Source organism: Thunnus thynnus, chromosome 17 (genome assembly GCF_963924715.1).
Source record: "Thunnus thynnus chromosome 17, fThuThy2.1, whole genome shotgun sequence".
NCBI classification, from domain to species: domain Eukaryota; kingdom Metazoa; phylum Chordata; class Actinopteri; order Scombriformes; family Scombridae; genus Thunnus; species Thunnus thynnus.
Window position 1 is genome coordinate 21,052,132 of NC_089533.1, and position 20,928 is coordinate 21,073,059.

Here is a 20,928-nt window from a genome sequence, read left to right on the forward strand (position 1 = left end):
AGGAGGGCTTTTATAAAGCCTGGAATTAAAAGTTTGAGGGGTTTTTTTTTTTTTAGCAAATTTCAAATGTTATTAGGGATACAAGTAAAATTATTATTATTATTATTATTTTTTTTTTTTTATTATTATTATTTTTATTTATTTTATTTTTTATTATAAATAGACAGACAGACTATTTCTAAAGCAACATTAGAACCACACCCTCTAATTATCTCATAATAGAATTATTGAACGTCCTTGTAATGTTTGATATTGTCCTGAAACCTCATTGTAAAAGCTTCACCCAGTTATTACAGTATGATTAGAGAGAAGGGCTGAAATATACAGAGATTTCAGATTATACAAACTTTCTTAAATGTGTTATAAACACTTAATTACTGATAACCCTAATAACCACTACAGGTGTGAGTGTTTACAGTACTTGATGATTCATTTATTTTTACAGGTGTGACAATGAATGTATTAAAAGAGGAGGGGGGCAACTGCCAAGATAGCAAAATTGCCGTGGCTCAGATCCAGCCCACACCCGACACTTTCAGCACTTTCATCTGGCCCACATACCGCGTGATGATGGCACTTGGGCAGTCCGCTCTGTTTCCCAGATCTCGGACATAAGCAAGTTGTATGTCAACCAAGAACAAACCAGATAAACCAGAACTGGCCCACATCCAGAATACACATAGCTTAGAGCACTGCATCTTTACCAAAAAAAGGTCCACATTTGATTTTGGATATTTGGGCCATATTTGCTATTTTACATGTGGGCCATTTCAGGCTCACATCCATTTTGTCCAGGCCAGAAGAAGGCCAGCAGTGCCGCATCATTGCCTGAAGTGGCCCACTTTTGTATGCTGTCTGAGTGAGGCTGCATATGTACCAGACACCGCTGTCACCAATAACGGTATCCTTCACTAAGCACAGATAGAGTAAGAGAAAAGAATGGAGCTTTTGTGACGTAGAAACTGGGCCTATGCAGCACAAAACAAAACAGCATATCGCATGAGATACTTATCTGAATATGGCATTTTAGCTTAGCGTCATCCCTGGGTTAGCACAAACTTCTTATTTATTTTTATTTATTCTAATGATTTATTCTTATTTTCTCTGTAATTATTCATTAGTTTTATTTCTTAATAGTCCTCATCACTGCTTAGTAGTGCTAAAAACTGTTTCTATCGTACTATATTGCAATTTTATTAGGTACACCTAGATAAAACTAACACAGAATAATACAGTAGCCCTGCAATAATTCCTATACATAAAGGTTATAATGTTCAGTTTTTATTTCATCTTTTTTAGAGAGGTGTTGATTGATTTTATGGGCATTCTGGAGTTTGTTGTATTGTATTTATTGGGACCATGTGCACTGTTAAACATAAATGTTACCATTTGATGTACTGCACCAGAGTTAGCTTATAGCTAATTTTCATCTGCAGTCCCTTCAGCAGGTCACAATTAAAACATATAAGAGAACAATGCCGAACAGTACAAAGCAAAAAACACACAGGACACATAATACAAAATACACAATCGCACATCACATACACCCACAATGTCAACTAGAAATTAATAATGTAAGCTTGTTAATTAAAAGCAAGATTATTTGCGTTCATGAGAAGAAATTGTAGAGTCAGTGGTTACAGAGCTGAGTAGTTTTTCACAGATTTTTTAAATTTGGTTTTGAACGTACTGATGGAACTGCAGCTCTTCATATCATCAGGTATGGCATTCCACTGAGTTGTGGCTTTCACAGAGAAAGCTGATTGCCCAAATGCAGTGCGATGAAATGGTACAGTACAATCTTGTATAGAGGATATTCTGGAGGATCTAATAGAACTTACCGAACTTACTGTTGAACTATATTGAATTATACTGAGTGTACAATGCAAACAGTATTATGATTGTCTGTATGCTCTTGTTCTTGAGATACAGAAAAAAAAAAAAAACTTAACCAGCATAACAACAGTAACCAAGGGGTGGGGCTTAACAACAGCATTATAATAAAACTTTTAGAATGTACATGCATGTCTTGATGTCCCCAAATGGCCTTTTTATGTCTGACTTCATAGGACAACAAGAGCATCTTGTGATAGCAACCACTAAACAACCACTACAAAAAACAACAGGCATCATGTTTTGAGAGTCATAGAGTCAAATTAGCGAGATTGCTTTGTTTTCGGTTTGGATTTGCCCCAATATTTAACAAGAGAGGATCTGTGGATATGTTGAGGAAAAAGAAGGAGCTAAAAGCCATAGACTTCACCGTGAAGGCCACCAGGAAGAACGTCATGGTTGAGGGTCCCCTGGCTGCAGGGGCTTTTCGGGAGCGCCCTTCCAAACCAACAACCTTTTGTTCTATGAGCGTGGAGAGTTACCGATAGCACTGCAGCATAAGCCAGCACGCAACTGCACTTGTATGGAAGGTAGAGATTGAAAAGCTGGACTACCACCACTACCTGCCTCTGTTCTTTGATGGCTTAAGGGAAACGGTTCATCTGTATGAGGTCTTCGCACACCAGGGAGTCCATGACCTGCTGGAGCACGGAGGCCCCAAGATCCTTCACGTCATCCCCCAGCTCATCATTCCCATCAGGAATGCCCTGAACACAAGGAACTGTCAGGTGATAGCCATCACCCTGAAAGTGGTGCAGCATCTGGTGATGTCTGGAGACAAGGTGGAAGAGGCTCTGCGGCCCTACTAGAGACAGAGCCTTCCCATTTTCAGAATCTTCAAGAACATGAATATAAACTCTGGAGATGGCATTGTATACAGCCAGCGGGAGAGAAAAAAAGAGCATTTGTGACCTGATCCAGGAGATTCTGGAGATGTCTGAGTGCTATGGAGGGAAAGACGCCTTCATAAACATCAAATACATGGTGCCCATCTATCAGTCCTGCATGAGCAGCTGAGGGAGCTGTCAGATCAACGAAGCACAGATTTCAAACTTTTCTTATTAGATTGAATACATTATGAAATTTTGCATTTAAGAACTGAGAACTTCTTTGTAAAACTATTATGCAAGAGCATTCGTAAGACATCTGTTACTGTCACAATGTAGCTATTTCAGTATATATATATATATACATATATATATATATATATATACATATATAAGAAATCCATAGATGACACTTATTTAAAAAAAATTCTGTTCCATGCATTATTTATGATTTTAATAACAGCTTCATTTAGGCTGTCTGAAAACCCTCTCCTTACATTGATTCAGTTCCTATGGCCATCTCAAGTCAGCAGGACAGATAATGAGCAGTTTGTTACATTAGGCTTATAATTAAACAGTAAACAAGGCTAAAGTTCTGACTTTCAGCTGTAAACTGGTTGAGCAGTGAGGGGTAGTACATTCCTTACATTCCTTTTAGTCACGCTAGCAGCCTGGCTCTGGGCTGGCAGTGGTGGTTGCTTGGTTCGTTCACCACTATGGTCCAGACTGAAATATCTCAACAAATATTTGGAGGATTTCCGTGAAATTTTGTGCAGACATTCATGCAGGAGTGGAAGAATTATTCAGATGCTTTACTTAAGTAAAAGTACCAATACAGCAATGTAAAAATACTCCAAGTAAAGTACTCCAAGTAAAATACTACAAGTAAAAGTCCTGCATGAAAAATCGTACTTAAGTAAAAGTACATAAATGTTAGTAGCAAAATGTACTTAAATTATTAACTCTCTATTGCATAGTGCAACAATTACAATTACTTTATCTCAATTTTACTAAAAGGCAGTAATATCAAACCTATGTTTTACTGTTTAGTTGTGAAAACTTTGATACAACAAATAATTGCTCACATCACATTACCAGGAAATCCTGTTTGCACTTTCCATGGACATGGACACTGAGAAAGTCATGATCTGAGGGCTCCCAAAGTTGACTAATTGATCAATATTTAGGCAAAATTCCTTCAAGAACAAAACTGAACAAAACTCCATCATTAAAAGCAGTTTAAATGTGATAAGTGTATATAACATAGTAAATGCATGAATGGTTGTTTGTATATATACAATATACATATATATATATATATGCGAAGGCCCTGCATACGCCACCTTTCACCCAGCCGGGATAGGCCACCCGCCGCCCTGCAGAGTATAAGCGAGTATAGATTATTTGAGTAGATATTAGTCGGGATAGTCTGTGTACAAACACTCATAATCACATTTAGCAATAGAGTCACTGATAAATACTCTTGATGTGCACTGCATGTGCTCAGTTATCAGTTTAATGCTTCATAATGGTTCCCTAAATTGATTCAAATCATCTGAAACATATTGTATGGAGTGACATAGGACACTACATTTCTCCACAGAAGACAAAACAAAACACTGTTGTGTGCTCATTTTAAGCCTCACTGCCTGCTCTACTGTAGCTATCTGTGGTAGGCCTGACACGCTGCTTGCTAGTTAAACAGCATGCTGCCTGGCACAAATCCCCCTCTCTGCTGACGCATGTATTGGAAATCAATTCTGTGCAGGCGAACTATACAGACAGCACTGCAGTGAGGTTTTCCAATGTTCCTATAGTGCCTTATGTGCTAAAGAGGTAAACACTGCTCGAGTCCAATTGTCAGAGTCATTACTGCGATTATAATTACTGTGTTCATCAATAAATTGAAGCAATTTACCATATTATTTCAGGAAATAGGCAAGTGAGCACATTGCATAGTAGAGGGATTACTTTCTTATAAAATTTGATGGAATCGAACTGCTCCTCTTAGCCCTGCCTTAAAAAATATTGATTGAATACTTGATCACTCATACATCTGGTCTTAATGGGAAAATCTAGCTTCTGTGTTGACTTTTGAAATTATTTTTGCCATAAATTGAATACAGTTCCTGCTCATTATTCATTTTCCTTTGAGGCCATTTGAGGATACAGTAAGAACAGAAGTACCATTGCCCATACTCCTGTGAGCAAAGTGTTGCAGCATCCTATTGTACGTCATTTGCTTTTGGGAAGCTACTGACATCAAATGAAATAGGTAAGAGAAATTTGAATTAAGACTCATGGATAACAAGAACGGAATCTGTTGTTCTGTTAAAGTAATGGAATTCGTCAGTGTATATTGAGTCTTAACACATTTTTTTCTCTCTGTGTCCTAGAATTACATAATAATAATACATGCAGCAACCTGATTATTCATTATTAGACCCCAAGCACATAAAAGGAAAGCTGACAACACACAAAAAGGTCAGTTAATGTGTATGCGTGTCTCTGAATGCAGAGAAAAAACTGAAAATTTCCCACTCTCTAATTAGATGATTCTCTCTCGGTTCCCCCTCTCGACAATAACTCAATTTCCTGATAAGTGATTACACCATGCTTCCTCCGACATGAACAAGCACCACAACACTGACCCTGCTTGGTTTGATTCGCTAATGCTCTTTCCCTCCTCAAACCAACTGTTCTTTCCCAGCACTGACAGTATTCCGTTTTATCTCTGACAAAAGGATTTAAATAGGCTACACTGAATGGGACTTTTGATGGCGCCCTATCTGTTAACATCAGCTGTGATCATCACCAATTGTGGTTTAAAAAAGGAGCTGCTGAAAAAAAAAATCTTAGTCTGACAGTTTCAGAACTGGTGCAGACATTAAAGAAGACTTGCAAAACTATCCGAGCTGTCATCCGGATGCAGTGTAATGAGAAGAAGTGCTTCAAGTGTCTTTGGAATTTTGTTGCGGTGTCAACACAATATTAAGTATCATCTCATGTAAAACCACTTGTGGTTTGTGCAAAGCAAAGCTTTGATCTGTGTATGTGTGTGTGCATATTTCTTCCCTGTTTCTTTGTAGCAATGGAGGTAGATGTAGCCTTAAGAAGGGAAGTGAACTATAATGTCATTTTCATTTTCATCATCTGCAACTTTTACCAATTTTCTTATTTTCCATATCATTTCACCTCATTTCCTCTAAAATCCTCTCAGCATGTTGTTGTGGCAGCTTTGGAACCTGCCTGTGTTAGCTGTGAATTTGTGAGAAAATGGTGCTTTTAGAAAGAGAAATTGAAATGAATGCTGAGTGCAGAGTGAAATAAGGAAAATGAGACACTAAGGGTTGTGATCAGGAAAGAGGGCAAATGGGAGAACATACCACACCTGAAAAGATTGGGGTTTTGTATTATAAAACAAGGAAACTATAATCGGCAGACGTAAGGGAAATATTAAGATGATTATAGAGAGATGCTGGAGTTGTTGAATAGAAAAGAAGAATTCTATGATTGAGCTCATGCTGTATTTCCCATAATTTATTTTATGCCCTCTTCTAGCCAGATGATGCAGACGAAAAGACAAGAAAAAATCAACTGGCTTTTGGACAAGTGCACACCCAAATAATCTTACAGTGTCATGAAGAAATGAATAATAACTGAGATGAAATCTGTCATGTACCTGAAACTATGTATTTTAGGTACATGGTTGGTAAGTCAAAGTTGAATTACACTTGAAGTCACACTGCAAAATCTAACAGACAGTTACACCCGGTAGATAGTGTTTTCACCTCGCAGCAAAGGAAGTTAGAGAGGAGTTTGTATGAAAGTTAAGAGGTGAGAACAAGGAGTGTTGAGGCGTGCTTTTTGTGGTTGTGATTGTTTCAGTCACAGCCTCTAATCTTTCAACAGCATTCCTGTAAGAGAATCCTCTTTGGCCCCTCTGTGTGAAAACAGGTTTAAATGTGGAGCCGGGATGAGAAAGAGTGAGAGAGGAAAATGGAGAGTGTGTCTGAAATGTTAATCACTGAGAAGGTGTGCAGCAAGAGCAAAGAAAGACAAGATATTTAGGGCGTTTTAAAACCTATAGTTGGTTTGCTCTGGTCCAAATCAATGGATGAGTTAGTAAACTCGTTGTATTTTCCCCTTCGTTTTCACAGAGGAAGAGATTAAAGCAAACCAAAATGCATCACTAAAAGCCACATGAGAACGTTCACTCTGCTCATTGGTTAGTTGTGTCTAGGGAGGAGCACAGGTAGAAGGCCCTGAAGAAGGTCTTCTGGTCAAATATCAAGAATACAATGTACTTCATTGTGTTGTCCAGGTCGGATCTCGATTACTTTTCCGGCTAGTGGCTTGCAAATGTTGATTTTGCTTATCCGCATCCCTGTATGGAAAGCATGTTACGCCCCTGTAAGCGGAGATTATAGTGCAGAATTCAACTTCCTCACCCTTTACCTTGCGCTGGCAGTACTTCATACATTGGCATATATTTTCCCACCTGATGGATGACTTTGTGGATGCAATCTTCCCAAGTGGTTTTGGTTACCTCCTGAATAGGAGATGAGCCTATGACTTCACATCAAGTACTGCTGTATGCATAAATGAGTTAATGCAATGACTTTCCAATTTGACTTCTGCCTTTCAGTGAGCATTTTCAGTTTTTACAGTGGTGCTCTATTTAGCCGCTGAACTTGTCTGTTACCTTCTGGTTGGTACAGTGCTGTTCTTGAGCCCATCACTCCACAGTTCTTCTTTAGCTATGCAAATAACTGGTCTTCAAATTCACCTCCCTGGTCATGCTGAATGCTCAAGGGGAAATCAAACTTCAGTGCATAATCTTTAAAAAGATATCCATGACTGCCAGCAGCGGTTTCCCATGATATTCTGGGCCATCTTGATGAACCCTCTGCAGAGCTTTCTGGTCCTACCTGGTGTAGCTGGCATACCACGCTGTAATGCAGTATGTCAGGATTTTCTCCATTGTGCAGTGGTAGAAGTTCATGAGAAGGATCTGCAGCAGTCTGGCTTTCCTCAGCTTCCTCAGAAAGTAGAGGCATCGTTGTGCCTTTCCGATGACAGTGGAGGTGTGTATGTCCCAGGAGAAGTCCTCAGTGATGTGTGCCCTGAAGTATTTAAAACTGGAGACTCTCTCCACAGCCTCACCGTCAATGAATACTGGGCTGGGATCTGTTCAACTTGTCTTCCTGAAGTCCACCACAATCTCTTTAGTCTTCTTGTTGTTAAGAATGAGATTGTTGGCAGCAAACCAGGCTGTCAGGTTTCTGACATGGATAGACTGATGGCAGTCTATCCATTTCTCTATTGTTGTTATCTCTGTCAAAGTTGGTAAAGAACCTGTTATGGTCCTCTGCCGGTGAGGGGTTGCTGCAGGCTTCCTTCATTTTATAATCTGTAACGGCCTGCCAGATGCATCATGGATCATTATTATTAAAATTGTCCTCAATCCTGAGTTTGTTGTTGTATTTTGCTGCCTTAATGCCTCGTTTAAGATTAGCTCTTGTTAGACTATAGGCTGCAGTGTCATTAGCTCTGTAAGCAGCATCTCTAAGCCTTAGCAGATTCCTGACCTTTTTGTTCATCCAGGGATTCTGGCTCGGGAACCCCCAGGAACACCTAACACCTCAACCCTCTGGTTGTGACTGGTCTGAGACCACATCGACAAAAGGTCTCAGTAGTTTTTTTCCACACCCGAGTATGATTGCTGTGTTCAGATCTGCCCAAATTAATCGCATCAAGGGGGAAAACAAACCAGAGCCCAATTCAACCAGACTAAACAATGCAGGTCTGAAAACACCCTTAGAAGCCTGTGTGTGTGTGTATGTGTGTGTGTGTGTGTGTGTATACGTCCATGTATGTGAGCATATGCATTTCAGTCCAGTAGCTGAAAAATGCATGTGTGTTTGAAGCTGACATCAATCCCTTGCTTCTTAACCTTTACATTTCCCCTGCCAAGAGAGGAGTATGGACATGTCATGAATCAAGAATAAAGAACACCACACACACACACACACACACATACACACACGGAGCAAAAGTGAAAAATCTATAATAGAAAGACATTCAGCGATCAACTGGTAAAAGCCATTTGTTGCATGCTTCTCTACCCTTATAAAGTAGTGCAGGTACATACAGTAATAACCACGACACACTATTTGCAGCAGGGAATGCATGATGTGTTTAAATCCACTATATGTGTCTTCTTCTCTGACGTTTATGGTTATTACTTCATGTCTTTTATAAGGCTCTCTCACTGACAGCTACAAACAGCTTTACTAGCAGCAACCATCGTAGTTATACAGCTATAGGGACATACAAAAAGTTATCCAAGCACTTTGGCCTGTGGAAGAAAAAAGAGATCAGAGAGAGAATAATAAGATTTGAACTCAACCTTCAATCTGTTGTCATGGGAAATATGCGGTTGCTGAACAGGAGGTGGATAAGCTCACTGCCTTGATCTTCACTCTTTGGGAATATCACAACTGCCTGCTAATATTCTTGACTGAGAATACACGGGAAAATAACTGACGCATTGATCATGCCGGAGGGTTTTCAGGCAGTGTGGGCAGACTGAGGGTAAAGCAGAAACTGTTATCATTATGGGGTTTGGCTCCTGTGTTAATTGCAGAGGGTGTATTCTGTGGAAACAGTGAAGATGTTGCAGAAGAGAGGGAAAATATCTACACCAAGATATTAAGATACAACATTAAAGGATAGGTTCACAGTTTGTCAAGTCTGTCTTGGAATAAATCAAGTGAACAAATGAACATTAAACAGGTTTTGCAATAGTATTTCATCATACTGTTTAAAGATCCTCTTCCCAATGCACCTCTCTTTCTGTGCAAAAAATTTTAAGGCTTAGGAACTTAAATAAAATAGGCAACATTAGGGCTGTGACGATAACTGCATTACAACAGTACAGCAGTCATGTGATGCCTATCGTGGGGCTGAGCTCATTACCGTCATCACCACAAAGTTTTTTAAAATGCCAAACACAACTGGGTGGAGATACATTGGCGAATCTGCGTTGCCTCAGCTTTCTCTGGGCACCAGATCATAAGACTTCAGCATCACTCCACGAGAACAATCGCCCAGGTGGATGCTGAAAGCAGTGCCCGAGGAAGCGGAAGTGCAGCAAGGGAGCAGGCATCCAAGCTAGGCTAGAGACTATCCCCAGTCTATCACCTCTCATGTCAGCCTTCTTCACCAACATCCGCTCCAATGACAAACCTGAAAACTAGACCACATAAAACTGCTTCTGACCTTCCGGAGATATATCACAAACTGCTGTGCCCTCATCTTCGCCAAGACATGGCTGCATGAGAGTATCTCTGACTCCGCTATCCAGCTAGCTAGGCTAACCGCTCTCCAGTCAGGCAGGATTGCTTCACTGTCCGGTAAGACCCGAGGTGGTGGCCTGTGTGTTTATATTAACAAAGACTGGTGTATGAACTAGGGGTGTGCCCGAATACAGATATGTTGTTCTGCAAAGCACAAATAGTGTGGTTTTTTATGAATATTTGTTTCATACAAATATTTTAAAAATTACTTGTTTTTGGGTAGAAAAAAAAAACATGTCAAACATCAGGGCACAGGTCAGTTATATCGCTATGTCAGTCTCTCTTTTCTGCTCCGCTGTTAAGTCTATCAGCAGGTCTCAACAAGGGGAGTCCCATCCACCTGCAACATGATGCACATTACGTTACACAGTGTGTTGTCTCTGTGTTATGGGTGTATAAATAGGTAAAGGTCTGCCTGCAATGAGGCGATGAGTAAAGTTTTAGGCCAGTAGTCAGCGCAGTCGTCTATGATGTGAGAGACTCCAGTTTGAGACTCGGTGTGGGGACCTCCTTCATAAGGTAGTTTATTCAGCCTCTTTCCACTTTTATTCAAAAACAAATACAAATACAAATAATTTTGCTGCCTCAACAAATACAGATACAAATACAAATACTGGGCTCTCTGCACATCCCTAGTATGAACACAGCGATCATCTCTGCACACTGCTCAGCATTAGTCAAGGTTCTAGCAGCCAAATGAAGTCTTTTTATCTATTAACAATATTTTTGGACTGTAAAGTCCAATTAGAAAAAGTCCAATAAGAAAATATTCTAATTATTACATTATATATTCATTATATAGTCCTTTTTCTCTGTGGTAAGAAAAAGTCACAGTCCTGGGCAGCATTTCAGGATAAAGCAGATGTAATTTATCTTTTCATTATGATCAACAATTCCCCTCCATAGACTGTAATCAACAATTAATTTATCCTGTTTGTATGTGTAATTTGATAGCATTCCCCACTCTGTCTTCCTCTGCCCTCCTCTGCTGCTTGTAATTTTGGGGGCCACATGTTCCACTTATAAGAAAAGTCAGGTCAAGTAACATCTGCATCTGAGTCATAAATCTTACAACTTAATCTGTTGTCACATGACACATAGGGTGGAAAGAATACAGTTGCTCTAACAAGGATAAAATGGAGAGAGGGAGCAGGAGGGATGCTTGTCTGCATAATTTGATAAAGTTTCTTTAAACTTTAAATTCAAAGCTGCAGTTGGTCAGATTTCTGTATAAAAACACACTTGTCTTGATGTAAATCACAGGTTGGCATTTAGCATATACATATTGTTTCTAAACAAAGAAATGTTCATTTTAGTCATGGAGTGGTTCAGGATGTGTTATTTTACCAACAAAGTGAAATTCAAATTTATAGTATTGTTCTATTGTGACAACAGATTCATGTTCTCATCAGAAACAGACAACATATCACATGATTTACATGTGTTTCCTGTGTGTTTTCTTAGTATACAGAAATATATTAAGTGCCACAAAATTTATAATCTGATACAGGTACAGATCAGTGCTGAATACAAGAAAGATTGAACACTAAAAACATTCACAGATCTAAAAGTGTAGGTTCACATCAGAAAGTATTAATGCATGTATCAAATACATGACTTACACACTCTTATCTATATGCACAACATACAAAATATAGTCTACAAAGCTGACATGTTATCATTCATTCATTCACTAATCACACAACATCAACAGGCGACTGAACAACCACTCAATTAAAAACGGGATCAATTCCAAGTGAATGAGTGAGTCCAGACAGCTCACTGTAACTTCAACAAGCAAACTACCTACAGCACATTATATGATATCTGCTATATTCTTGTTAAGGAGATAAATTCACACAACAGCCAAACAGAGAGACATTTAACCATCAGAGATGAAATTAGTGACCAAAGAGACAGAGAGAGAAGCTGTATCTGACTCACATTATCTGATATCTTCTTCTTTCTTTCATGGAGATGAAGTATCATGTCATTTGCGGTTGTTGGTCATCTTGTTTGTTAGTTAACAGAACTTTGTGGCCGCTGGTTAAGCAGTCTGATATCATTAGCAACAATGACAAACAAGCTAACTCTCCTAGTTGTTTCTCCGGTTGCCCCTCTCTCCAGCCTCCCCAGTGGCGTCCTGCCACTGCTGCGCCGCACAGTCCAAATCCATTCTCCTGTTAGCTTAACAACAGTCCTTAACAGTCCTTCCATTGGTGTATAAAGAGTACTTCAGGCTGCTACAACAAGCTACCTGTTGCGTTGGCTAACGCAAGGAGCTATCTACTGCTCGTTATCTACTGCTGCTACCCTGCCTTACAGTGGAGAGAATTGGAAACTATCATTGGACCAACACAAAGTCAATATTGCATTCTGGTTGTTGATTGGTTAGGGAGGACATCCTCCCTTGGAGCGTCATTTTACGTGTCTTGGCCAATCATAGATGAGCATGAAAAAAAATTAAGTACATTAAATTGATGTAAGAGATCCCGCCCTGAGGAGGACAGCAGGCACCCGTCCTCCTCTTTGTATTGAATAATAACTTGTGTCTGATTTTTGTTTTGTTTGGTTTATTAAAGAAGAAAATAAAATCAGTTCCCTATTTATACCTCTCATCCAAGTCATCTGCGAATTTACACATTTTCTGTGGTAACACACATCAACTTCACATTACATCAGCTTTCTTAGGGTTCTCTTGCTGCAACTCCACTGCTGCATAGACAGTCTCCTTTGACAACTTTTATGGACTTGAGCTACAGCCTGGAAAACATGTTTGAGGTAAACAACCTGTTTTCAAAGTGCCCTCATTTTACTGATACATTCCCTCCATGGCTCCAAGAGACTATAAATTGCTTTTTCTTAACTCTCTAGGGTATGTCCAGTTGTAGGAGACTGAAAAAGCACTCATTTGATGCTTTTATTAAATTTCAGTAACAGATTATGTAGGGACTTACTCTAAAAATGTCCTGCACCATTTTGCCATTACAACAAACTGTTGCTTACAATTATAATCCTTCTAGGGGCTTTGCGATTCATGGAACCACGGTGTTATTTTTGGATACTTCCAAAAACAAATAAAATCGATAAGTCACTGTTATATGTCCTTATTCATCTAATATTTACCGTAAAAACAACTATTTGGGTCTTCTGGTAAATGAAATCGATGGCAGACATATTGACTCTCTCTCGACCAATCATAAACTGTGTTATTGAACTGTGCGTAAAGAGCTGAGCCAATGAGAGTCACAAAATGTCAGATTGTTGATTTGCCAACATGATTGGAGAGGTCTATGCTGTGTCTCGATTATTAAGAAATCTAGCATGAAAGCGCCTTTGAGACAGGAAATAATCTGTAAAGATAGTAATCTGAAGTTCATTGAGATGCATAAAGACATGTTTCTAACTCCATACACACTTGGAGAGCATTTTAGTGTGCAATGTGGCACCGCAACCCCCCCCCCCAAAAAAAAACCAAACAAACCTGTGGACACTAACGATAAATATGTAAATAGTTTGGGTTTTAACTCAATAGAGAAATTTTTTTTTTGTTACCTGAGACCAAATACTTTTTTGTGTTGAAAAATGAATAAAATGTACATTCAAATTAAATAAAAATTCATAATTGCATACATATTGAATAATATATGGTGAGCAGTTGATGGCAAAATAAATACATGTGAAGTTCTAAAGTGCATGGGTGCCATTCACTGCTTATTATCTTCATTTTCTTGTGAGAAAAATGTTGTCACCTGTTTGGAACCTCACCAGTTCGCACCCCTGGCTAAATACATACCAGTCTTGTCCAATACAGAGAGGGACATAGCTGAAGGCACTTACTCCACAGCTAAAGGACAGATGTACATAAACACAGCCAGATGGACAGACAGACTTATGAGATCAAACATAGAAACCTGACAGAAACGCTGACAGGAAAAACTGCACATCATCGTAAACAGATGGGAACCCTGGATGCAGAGCTGTCTTTCTGTGTGTGTCTCTCCGTCTCTCCTCTCTCCCCTCTCTGGCAAGGGTTCAGCAGTTTTATTGAGCAGAGGGAGAAAGTATGGAAGCTGTCAGGGGCCATATGATGCTGCCTCTTGATGCAGAGTACACATTTGGGCCCCTTCAGACTTGCTAATTGATTGAGTCTCGGTGCCCCTCCCCTCCTAGTTTAGCCCCTTTAATCCTGTCAACTGTGTCCCTCCTGCCCCCTACAGGTCTAAATGCAAATACCCCCATTCCTGCTTTTTGTTTCCATTTGTAATTGCATACCGTCTGATCACTGCCTTCTCTTACCCTTTGATCCCTACCTATTTACATACTGTCTGATCACTGCTGTTATTACTGTATAAAAGTGCTTCACTGTCATTATTCTTGGTCAGCTCACCAGCTCAGATCCTCTCTGTATCTGTCAGTTCACCAATGTGGCAGCCTGCTTTAATAAACTCACCACTATAACCAAGCTCTGAACAGGACTTGAATGATTTTCTTCAACACTCCTCAGTTTATTCACAGAGACAGGGAAAGAGATTGATGGCAAGGACATGGAGACATAAAGAGTTCTGCCAGATGACAGTGAATATTTTACAAAGGGTTGAAGGTAGACATTAAAGGAATATTCAGGTATATTTCAACCTGATGTATTTCCTATAAATGTGGCCATTATAACTCTATGGATCATGCTAACTTTGCATTCACCGTTATAGAGATTTGAGGAAACAAGGACTCACGCATGACAACGTATATTGGGGCAAGCTGCTGAGCCTCCTACAGCTTTTCAAAGTAAACACAGAAAGTAACCATCTAGAATAGCCATTATTAATTATGTTTAGAGCAACATGCTGGCCAACCTACCCACCCTGCATGGTTATCCGCATGCACCAGGCTGTTTACATGCACCAAGTTAAAATGCACCAAAGTTTTCCTTTAAAGACACAAACCCAGGTAAAACTCATGTTTATTTTCTTATTCCCATGTGTTTCCTTCTCCATACCTGTAGTTTTTGTCAGGTAATGTGTGTTGTGTGTGCATTAAAGGTCAGTACTGTCTCCACCACTCAGCTGACCTAGATTCATGTACGTGTGATGGTGTGCACATTTGTGTGTGTTTGTGCGTATGTGCATGTGTGGGTGGGTGGCCTGCCACTGTCTCTGTATAATCCCCCTGGTAGCATTTGGTTTTGAGCATAAGTCAGAGAACAGTCAGGGACTCAGTTTGCAATACGCCTGACCTACATCGGCTGCTCACAGTGTGCTTAAGACGACACATGAAGTCACACTTACTGTATCTTCCCGCAACATGTCTGCTTTCAAGGGCGTGTGGGTACATGTGTGTCTATAGTCTGCTTAAACACATGCACACACAAGCACACACACCAAAGCTCAACAGTTTAGTAATGATGGTAGTTTCACAGAAAATGCTGCTGTCACATTAAGGCAAGGATTAGATTCTCCTTAAGCTTCTCTCACCAGGCTGCCTCTCTCCAGGTGGTTAACAGGAGAGGTATAATCTCCACACACACACACATACACACACACACACACAGTGACAAAAACACAAAAAGAATTACAGGCACTGAAATATAGAGACAAGATGTGCAGAAACAGTCTTGTAAAGGCGCAGAAAATGTGGAAAAACACGTCCTTTACATGAATATGTACTGTACACAAATACAGCTACACAAGGACATGCACATACACACACACACACTTCCCTGATTGTGTCATATTTGCAGCAATGTGGCAGCAGTAATTAGAGGTGCGACAGCCAGACAGGTAGAGGTGATGATAATGGGCTGCAGCTATTTCTGTTCTCCACTCTTGCTTTTCACCTCTCTCTCTCTGTCTTCTTTCTCTCTCAGTCTCTACTGCTCACAAATTTTCTCATCGTCAAACACCCAACTGGTCCAGGTGGAACTGAAATATTCCTATACACACATGCACATCATACACACTCCAACACGTATGCCTCTCTTTCCTTACACACCCTCCCCTCTCCCCCCTCATTCCCCATTCACCTCCTCCTGAATTCTCTAACACCTTATCTCGCACTGCTTAATTTTCTTCATTCCTTTTGTGTGTTGAATTGACTTGATGTCAGCTTTTTCTCTGGGATCATTACATTCCTCCGTCAGTTTCACCGTGATACAGAGGGAGAATGGTAGACAATAGTTGAGGTGCACAGTATTGAAAAAACATTAATTGGCAGAAAATAAGCCATATACTTTAGATGCATTAATAGTGACTGCTGAAGCTATAGCTCCATGTGAGATAATATTTTCAAAGAAAATCTCCACTATGCTAGACACATAAAAAACTGCATATAAGATGTACCAGACTCAAAGTTAAATTTCATCACATTCCTTTCAATAAATGTTATCGAGATGTATGGATATCACCAAATTAAAAGGGCCATGGTGGTGGTTGAGTCAAAGAAAAAAGGGACCATATTTTGGTGAAACTTATTTAAAGTTGGCAGCTCACAGAGTTCACAAGGCACGAGGAGTTCAGTAGACTGATTCAGTTATTCCAATTATTATTCTCAGAGTCAGAGTTCTGTGATTAAAAAAACCTGTTCATATGAGTAAAAACTTATAATATTAAATGTAACATTATCTAAAATTGAAAAAGGTTGTGATTTCTATTAAGTCTTCCTACTTATACTGAAAAACAGAAGTCTAGAGGCAATAGGATCGAAAAAAATTTGGCCACTTTTAAGACGATTGGGCGGGTTCTAGTTCTTGGATTGGGCTACTTTTTGTCACTTCTACTGTATCTGGCAACACTGTTCATGAATCTATGTCCATTACTCTCCTTTTAGCTCCGTTTTGGTCTCCAACAACATTTTTAGAACAAAGTCTTTGTTCTAAAAATGTTCTGAGAATGTTACATGTAGTGTTCTAACAACGTTTTCAGCGGGAAGTTTTCTTTTGGTTCCAGGATAATGTTCTCTAAAAACATCCTAAAAATGTTTTTTGATAACATTGCTAGAACAGTATGCCCAAATGTTTCTTAAAACGTTTTCAGTGGGAAGTTTTTCAATTGCTACCACCCTTGAATATGGCATGCAGCGCTAAATGGCACAATCACTGCAAGACCTCAATTGTCACTTCACATATATTATATGCTTAACCTGTACCAATAATACAATAAATACAAGAATAGGCATGTGGGCATGTGTGTCTCTTGCAGGCATGTTTTACTCAGCTGCATGTGTTTCTGACAGCCACTGTCAGCATTTTTGTCTGTACATACAGCTGGAGATGAAGTCTGCCAGTGCGTGTGTGTGTGTGTCGGTATGAATATTTCATCACCGCAGGTTTCCATTAGAGTGGTCCAGATTTAGCATATTATCTGTCATCTGGGGTGAGACTGCTTTGACCTTGAGGATCTTACTAAGAATACATGTTGCACTGTTTCTACTCTGCTGTTCCTGTCCTCTCCTTCCTCCCTCTATCCTGCCGTGTCTTTGACAGTCCCATTCTTTCTATATGTGTCTCCTCCAGCTTGAAAATGATGCTGCGTCAGTGGGCAGATATTCTTTACCCCCCTTGCTAACAATGAATTAATTTCACTCCCTCATCCACCATGGGGGTGTCATGATGTTTGGTCTGAAATAACCCAAGCTTTCAAAGGACTGTCACATTTGATCAAGAACTATAGCAGCATCATACCCAGTCTCCGCTTTTTGCTTCGTGACTGAGGTTGTTTTCACATTAGGAGTTTGGTTTGCTTGGTCCACACCAAAGAGGAAAATGTAGTTTTTAAGTATAAAGTAGTGTCACAAACTGGCTCAGGAATGTGACAAGGAAGGAGTCCACACAAGAGTTTGCTTAAACCAAATGTTTATTAAAACTAAAGCTAAAACAAAACAATAAGGTGTTTAGAACAAAGTGCAAAACCAAAAGAAGATGATGTAGGGTGGATGTCGGCAAGAGGAAGGGAGAGAAAGAGTGACCACATGGGTCAGCTTTTATAGTTTGGCAGGCCCAGGTGAACCATATTACACTGACGACCCTCCACTGTCAGCCAATATCCAGAAGGCAGCCTCCAAGACAGTGGGAGGGGTGTCACAGTAGCATAATATGGATTTATTCTAGTAAAATACAAGTATATCAAAATTGTACAGTGTGGTACTTGGGTAAATGCACTTAGTTACTTTCCATCACTGATGACAACTGGGTAAGCTCCCTGTGATGATGATGCTGATATATGATGATCAAAAGCTCAATAACAGCTACCAAACTTAGGAAGAATTAAGTAGTAGTAGTTGACATGAGTAGAGACAGACATCATGGCTACACAAACATGGTATACATACATACATTTATGTTTTCTAATGTGTAATGATTCCTGAACCATATGTGTCTCACCCTTAATATTTTCCCTTGTAAGGGTTGTAAGTACATATGTGTGTATTTGTGCACTCCTGTGTTTAAGAATAAATCCCTGTTTACATTTTGTGTGTATTTGTGCATGAACGTGTTTCTGTGTGTGTGTTTGCAATATGTGCAAAATATACTTCCACATCACAAGCAGACCCCCCTCTGCTGCGCTGAGTTGCATCAAAGCATCTACGGAATTACTTCAGGCTGCCTGATGGCAAAACTCCCTCTAAGACCAGCCCTTGCATTGGAATTAGGGATGTGTGAATGAATATGTGTGTGCGTGTGTGCATGCAGCTTACACTTCTGACTCATGCTAGAGGTTAAGATATGCATATTAGAGTAAGTGGGATAACAGACATAGCAGAGCAGAAGGTTGCAATTTCTTTGGCTCTGAGTTTTAAAGAATGCCTCTCATAAACATCTCTAGAAGAGGGACCAGTGGTTTGTTTTTCTGACCTGGTAGAAAAACACAAGCTGCTCAGTTACACTAACATCAATCAATTCGATCCATTCTTTTTAAAGCTTTCCACTCCATTTATCACTGAGCAAATAACACATATATTTAATCTTTCCATTTCAACTGGTATAATTCCCAGTGCCTGGAAGTCTACTCATGTGATTCCTTTGTATAAGGGAGGAGACAACAGCAATCTCAATAATTATTGGCCAATATCCAAACTTCCTTGTCTGGCAAAAAACCTGGAATCACTGGTGAATAACCAACTCAAAGTATTTCTCTCAAAATATTCTGTTTTGTGCCCTTACCAGTCCGGTTTCAGACATATGCATAGTACCAAATCTGCTGTTACATTAGTTGTAAATGATATTGTTTCTTGTATGGACAAAAATAAGCACTGTGCTGCTGTTTTTTATTGACTTTTCAAAAGCATTCAATACAATTGACCATTCTCTGTTTATTCAGAGACCGTGTAATATTGGGTTTGATTTAATTGCTTGTAGAAGGTTTCAGAATCACCTTTCTTAAAGATTTCAGTGTGTGAAAGGTGGAAATATCCAATCTGATTTTTTACCAGTAACAAAAGGTGCTCCACAAGGATCAGTTCTGGGCCCTGCCTTGTTTACAATTTATATTAATAATAGTGTCTCTTCTCTATGTGACTGTTGTGCCCATCTTTACGCAGATGACACTATTCTGTACTGTTTTGCTGACTCCATACAATTTGCTGTTGAGAACCTGCAACTTTCTTTTATTGCCCTTCAAGATGCACTTGTCAACCTTAAATTAGTACTCAATGCAGCCAAAACAAAGTTTGTGCTTTTTTCTAGGGCAAGAGATTGATTTTAACAGGCTACACCTATCCACATTGAATGGTAACAATATTGAGAGAGTCACAGGATATAAATATGTAGGTATTTGGCTTGATGAATCATTTACATTTAAACGGCATACTGAAAATCTTATCACCAAATTGCGGCAAAAACTCAGTTTTTGTACAGAAACAGATCCAGCTTCCCTTTGAATTGTAGGAAAAGTATAGTTGAGGCAGTCTTTCTATCAGTCCTATGGTGATATAATCCACAGACATGCTGCTGCTTCCACTCTCAAATCCCTAGACTCATCATTCTGTCCTCAGATTCATTGCCGGAGATTGCTATGCTACTCACCATTGTATTCTGTATGCCAAAGTTGGTTGGTCCTCTGTGGCAGTGAGGCATGATAAACACTTGTATCTTTTCATGCATAAATCCCTTATTGGACATTCACTCCCCTATATAACATCTATGCTGGACTGGACCACAGGACCCTACCAAACTCGCTCTACTAACAGTCTTATGCTTCAAGTCCCACAAGGTTATTCTGAACTTGGAAAATTCGTTTTTATGCACCAGACACATGGAAACATCTTTAACACATCCTCAAGATCAACACTCTCACTACCCCTGGACAATTCAAGATGACAATCTCAAACTACTTCACCTCAGTGTGCGATTGTTTTCATTGAGTATTGTCGTCCTCTTTGATTTATTTAACTCTGCGTATTTCTCTGTATCTCAACATCATTGCAAATTAGGGAAACCTCAATGATTTTCGAGGCTTGTTTAAGATTACTTCAGGTTACTGAAGTTCTTCTGAATGACATGGTCTGCTCCCCAAGGAAAATCAAGCTGTTTAAGGCTTTAAAATTCATACAACAACATCTTACATCAGTGGTTGTGCATAGTTGTGGAAGAATGTAGATTTGGGAGCTGTTTATTCACACACACTTCTTTGGTATGGGCTTCAGTGAGAGGCCTGGGAAGCCCACTGCGGAATAGATGTTTGCCTGGCATCCTATGCTCCCCTCTATTAGTAGATAGAGTTGTTATCAGCCAATCATCCGCCTCCTTCACATGCCCACCCATATCCTGGTCTGGCAAGGATGTGTGTGTGTGTGTGTGTGTGTGTGTGTGTTGCTTTTCATATGTTCATGTTTATTCGTGTGTTTGTGTGTGTGTG

At 39.6% G+C, this 20,928-nt stretch overlaps 1 pseudogene; it reads left to right on the forward strand.

Annotated features, from left to right (window-relative positions):
- Nucleotides 1-1,651: 1,651 nt before the first annotated feature.
- LOC137167938 (parkin coregulated gene protein homolog pseudogene) lies at nucleotides 1,652-2,923 on the forward strand (annotated as a pseudogene).
- The last annotated feature ends 18,005 nt before the right edge of the window (nucleotides 2,924-20,928 follow it).